Source organism: Lupinus angustifolius, chromosome LG05 (genome assembly GCF_001865875.1).
Source record: "Lupinus angustifolius cultivar Tanjil chromosome LG05, LupAngTanjil_v1.0, whole genome shotgun sequence".
NCBI lineage: Eukaryota > Viridiplantae > Streptophyta > Magnoliopsida > Fabales > Fabaceae > Lupinus > Lupinus angustifolius.
Genome location: NC_032013.1, coordinates 13516688 through 13523104, shown reverse-complemented (window position 1 = coordinate 13523104; position 6417 = coordinate 13516688).

Here is a 6417-nt window from a genome sequence, read left to right as displayed (position 1 = left end):
TACTTGCATTGAATATTTATTAAACACTCGATAAACTTTACTATGCAATGAATACCCTAAAAGTATACCCTCATCAGATTTTGAGTCAAATTTCCCTAAAGCTCTCTTTCCATTATTTAATATAAAACATTTACAACCAAAAGCATGAAAATGAGAAATATTAGGTTTTCGGCCTTTCAAAAGTTCATAAGGAGTTTTTGAAAAAGTAGGCCTCAAGAGCATACGATTTATCACATAGCAAGTTGTATGTACTGCATCAGCCCAGTAACACTTAGGAACCTTGCTTTCATTCAGCATGGTTCTAGCAAGCTCCTCTAAGACTTGATTCTTCCTCTCAACAACTCCATTTTGTTGAGGGGTACGAGGAGCTGAGAATTGATGCATAATACCATATTTATCAGACAATTTATCAAATTGATGGTTTTCAAATTCGCCACCATGATCGGATCGAATATATACTATCTTATGGTTAAACTGATTTTGGATTTGTTTGGCAAGGTTTATGAAAGAATTGAATGCATCGCTCTTGGAGGATAGAAATAGTGTCCATGTGAATCTAGAGAAATCATCAACAATTACTAAAGCATAAAAAACTACCACCAAAACTCATAACATGTGATGGTCCAAACAAGTCCATGTGGAAAAGCTCCAAGGATCTTGTTGTGGATATCACATTCTTTTTACCAAAATAGTGTTTAACTTGTTTACATTTTTGACAAGTATCACAAGTTTCCAGAGTTTTAAAATCAATTTTTGGTAGATCATCAACCAAATTATTTTTAGACAATTTATCTAGATGCTTTACATGAATATGAGCGACGCGCCTATGCCAAAGCCTGATGTCATCCTCTTTATATATAATACATTTTGGAAATAGATTAGTGACATCCTCCAGGTTAACCATATAGATATTATTAATACGATATCCGACAAACTTAACTTTATTAGATATATTGTCACGAATTATACATTCAAAATCAAAAGATACACGACTACCTTTGTCGCAGAGTTGGCTGATACTCAAGAGATTGTGTTCCAGGCCTTCAACATATAGCACATTCTCGATCACTTCCTGATTTGAGTTGCCAATCGTTCCGGTGCCAAGTATCTTTCCTTTGTTGTTGTCTTCATACGTGACAAACCCATTTTATTTCAATGATAGATCTAGGAGTTTTGATATGTCTCATGTCATATGTCTCGAGCATCTACTATTAAGATACCAATATTGTCCATGTGCTCGTAGACATACCTGCAAAATAGATCACTTGCCTTTTTCAGGTACCCAATTTATATTGGGTCCTTTTCTGTTAGTAACCAGGGAGTTATCTCCCTTTTTCATCAAAACATATACACCACTAGGTATACCATATTTCCTAATGTAACAAGAGTAGAAAGTGTGGCCATGTGTACCACAATAAAAGCATGTAGAAACCTTTTTATTATAAAATTTCTTATTAGGCCGAGTAATAGGTCTCATATATGGTCTTCTCCTACGCATAGGGGGAATATATCCTAGTCCGGTATGGTCACCAACATTTCTAGTTTGGCTAAGCATAAATTCATGCAAGAATCACAGACAGTTTATTGACATAAGTTATCATTAGAGCAATTGCATGTATTACATCAATATATTAGATCTAATGTTTCATTCTCTAGTTTTAGCTCATCTAATTCTTTTTGTAATGAAACTATTTTCTATTCATTTAGAAGGATTACTCGTTTTCTATCAGAACTAATCCTAGCTAATTTCTTTAATTCATCATGCAATTCGACATAGGCATTATATAAATACTCATAAGGAGGTGAATCATCAGATGAAGTAGATGATGTGTCAGAATATACCTCGTTGTTTACCTCCTTTGAATTTGATCAACAAGCATCATTTGTTCTGGTCATTAAGCATAGCTTGGCTGTCTCCTCTTCATCTGAGGTGTTTGATGTTGTATCCTCCTCTAGTATGCCCATACAATGTAGGCATTCTTTGACTTGAAGTCCCAAGGATTGCTCTTCTCTGAATCAACTTTCTTGAGGTAAGTAGGACATTGAAACCTCATGTGTTCTGGCTTACCACACTCATGGAAAGTGAAGCGCTCTTTGTTACCCTTGCCTTTTCTAGTTGACTCGTGTGCTTCTTTCTTCTGGAAAAGTTTGAAGCCTCTTTTCTTTAGGAATTTCTCGAATTTTCGTACGAGAAGGCTCAACGCTTCATCATCCATATCTGAATCAGACTCTTCATCTTTTTTCTCTTCTATAGATTGAGACGTTGTTGCTTTAAGAGATATACTTTTCTTTTTGCGGTCTAATTTCTCGTGCATCATCAAGCATCCAAGCTCCATCTCGCGTTCTTGAAGCTTTCCAAATAATGTCGCCAAAGGCATGGAGTCAAGATCCTTGGATTCCATGATAGCTGTCACTTCAGGTTGTCATATCTTGTCAAGACAATTTAAAACTTTATTAGTAAGTTCTCCTTTGGTAAAAATTTTATCTAGGGCAACTAAATGGTTTACTATATGAGTGAATCTTTTTTGCATGTCACTGATAGATTCACTCGGTAACATACGAAACAACTCATACTCATGTGTCAGGGCATTCAACCTGGCACACTTGACTTCACTAGTGCCTTCGTGCAGCACTTGTAAAGTGTCCCACATTTCCTTGGAACTTTGACAGTACGAAAGCCGAAAGAACTCATCATATGATAGGTCCAATGTGCTTATGTTTTTAACACGTAGGTTGTATTGAACCTTTTTACGTTCATCATCGGTCCATAGACTTTTCGGTTTTTATTTCAGTTCATCGTCCACTAAATCTCTAAAAGAAATGCAAGAATCATGCAAGAAAAGATAGAATGATGAACACATTTAATCACATGCAATAGGATGACATTTTAATCCATAAGCATGACACTATCTCTTACTATCTCACATGCATTTCTCTCTACCTATATGACATACAATGAGCACGAAAAATATGCAACTTAGCAATTCTAGAAATGAATGAATGAATGTATGTAGCATGGTATAAAAATACAGTTTATATAGAAAACTTGTTAGACGCCCAATTAATCGATTAAGTGCCCTTTGAATCGATTAACAGGCTGTTGAGAATAACTCAATTCTATTTTTCAGTGATCTGTTAAAAATGATTTCACGTTAATCAGTTAACGCCTTGCTTAATCGATTAATTGCCATATTTTCAGCTAAGATATTAAACGGTAAACTACCTATATGTTATGCTTATCAACTATACATTTTTTACCATTATGTTATGCCTAAGATGCACAAATAACATGTATGATTAATGCATGAACATATAATAATCTAGATGGCATGTCTCATGTAAATGATATGATTGTTTTTAGGACTTGTGAGATTTGCATCTAGGTTTACCTAACCTAGACTCAATAACTAAGACACATATGTAAGACTACTAGTGATTACTCTAGTTATGATTCTAGTCTAGACATGAAGCTCTTGAGTCCTTGGCATGCTGATTTGTTGAGTTATCTTTAAGCTTTCACTAAATCCTTGTCTTCATCAAAACATAGGCAATCTAATAGTGCTATCTTCACACTTTGCACTTTCATAAGTGACTATTTAATCGATTATCTTAACAGATCAAATTGAAATTGAATGGTATTTTACCATCATTTCCCAATGGCAAAAACAACAAGAAATGTTTTCATATTTATAGAAACTTGATGCAAGATTGATACACGTTTTTCAAGAGTAATTTTCTGAAAAGAGAGAAAGAAACATTCTTGTGAAAAGATAGAGTATTGTGAATCTTTGGAAGAGTTTATTTTCGAACCTTGAGAATTTCCAAAGATTTTTCTTTTGTGATTCACAACCATTCATATTCATCAATGAGATTGTCAGATTCATCAATGGGTAGTTTTGTTCTAAATATTAGTGTATGATTAGCACATTATAGGTGCAAAGAACTTTGTACACATCTTTAAGGTCGATTTGTAAATTTTTCTCTTTGAGGGTGTGAGGTATCACCTTGGAGGAACAGATAAATTTAGGAGAAATCCTACATTACGATGAAGGTCAAAGAAGAGGTCTCATGTGAATATTTGGTTAGAAATGGTGAGGAGTCATTAGCAGCTAGGTCCAAAAGAATTCTTGGTGGAAGAAGTGTTTTGCATAAACATTTGCTTTTTTCTAGTAAAGCAAATCTTCCAAGATTAGAAGGGGAGGAATGGATATAGATTGCATGTGGATTGGCAATTGAACAAGGATAAATCAGTTGTGTTATCTTTTCTTTTATCCTACTCTTTTACTTAAATGCAATTATCGTATTTTTGCTTTATTTGATTACATTTATGTAAAGATCATTGTGTAAGTGAATATGCTCTATTAATCATGTTCAGTAATTTGTGTAAGGGCATTTTAGATTAGTTGAATCACTTTTATCTTGTTGTGTCAAGAACCAACAGATTTTCAAGAAAACCAACAGGTTAATCGATTAAGCCTTCTGTTATTCGATTAAATCCAGCTTTTTGTTAATTGATTAAGCAACTATTTAATCGATTAAATACACTAGTTTTTTAGATTATCTTTTGTAATTTGAATTGATTTTAATTGTTACTTGAACCACCTATTCACCACCCCCTCTAGGTGAAGTTAGAGCCCTTGTTAACTAGCAAGTGGCATTAGAGCTAGTTCAAACAAATATTAGCTTAATCGCTAATTCATGTGATCCTAGGGAAATACGCAATAGGCTCTACAAATCCTTTCGGTGGTGAAGGATCCTCTATCAATCGCCCTCCCATCTTTAGTGGAGAGGGTTATGCCTAATAGAAAGTCAAAATGAGGATTTTCCTTGAGGCCATAGGCATATGTATTTGAAAGGTCATGCAAAATTGACCTCACATTCCACTACACTTGGTGGATAGTGAAACTAAAGAAAAACCAAAGAGTCTTTGGACCAATGAGGAACAGATTCCATATGATAAATTCTTTAGAATGTCACAATGTAAAATTGCCAAAGAAATGTGGGATACTTTACAAGTAACTCATGAAGGCACTAGTGAAGTCCAGCGAGCTAGATTAAATGTTTTAACACATGAATATGAATTGTTTTGTATGTTTCCTAATGAATCAATAAATAACATGCAAAAACAATTTATGCATATTATTAATCATCTTGTTGAATTAGAAAAAGTGTTTGCTAATGGTGAATTAACTAACAAGGTTTTAAGATGCCTTGATCGGGCATGGCAACCAAAGGTAACGACTATTATGGAATCCAAGGATTTGGCCTCAATGTCACTTGCAACACATTTTGAGAAGCTACAAGAATATGAGATGGAGCAAGGTCACTTGACACAACAAGAAGAATCATAAAAGAAAACGAAAGGCATCTCCCTCAAGGCTACAACATCACATGCAAAAGTTCAAGAGAAGATATCTTATGATGAAGATTTTGATTCCTCCAACATTGAAAATGAAATCAAGGCAGTCCTTGTAAATAAATTCAGCATGCTCTTAAATAAGAAAGGAGCATTCATAAGGGTTTAACAAAAATAACCAAGAGACTCAACCAAGAAGGGCAAGAACGCAAAGGAGAAGATCACTTTCCATGAGTTTGGGAAAGTAGGACACATGACATTCTCATTTCCTACCTATCTCAAACAGGTTGAGAACAACAAGCAAAAATCAAGTGACATTAAGGCTAAGAAAGCCTACATCGTTTGGAATGTACCCGAAGAAGAAGCCACTTCAAGCACCTCAGATAATGAAGAATCGACCAAAATATACCTTATGATGCAAAATCATGATTCTTGTGAAACAAACAAGCAAGGCAACATGAGTGAGGTTAGTATTTTTGATTCAGATTATAACCCCGATGATTCTGAAAGTGCGCATGTCAAGAGGAGCACTTTGGAAAGCTCTGTCATTATATGTCATGGTTTTGATGAGGACAACTTGTGCTAATAAGAGCTTGAAGATCATCAACAAATCAACATGCTTAAGTCTTTTGATTGGTACTAGACTTAGACTAGAGACTAGTTTAGGTTGAGTCTAAGGCTTAGGTAACCTTAACACATGTCTCATATGCATAAAACTTTAAATCATTTCATCTTTGAGATATGTCATTCATAATATGTTCATGCATCACATAAATACATGTATATGTGCATCCTAGGCATAAACTTAGTGTTAAACATGTATGAATCAAGTGCATAACATATTTGAGTTTTTGTAATTGAAAATACATATGAAAATATGCTGTTAATCGATTAAGGCATACGTTAATCGATTAACCTAACTTTTTGAAAAGCTGTTGAAACTGAAAAACTTGGAAAACAGAATCAGTTACATTTTTAAACAACGTTAATCGATTAACCAAGGCTTTAATCGATTAACTAGGCTGCAGAACTGATTCTTTATAAACTGCGTTTTCAGAACT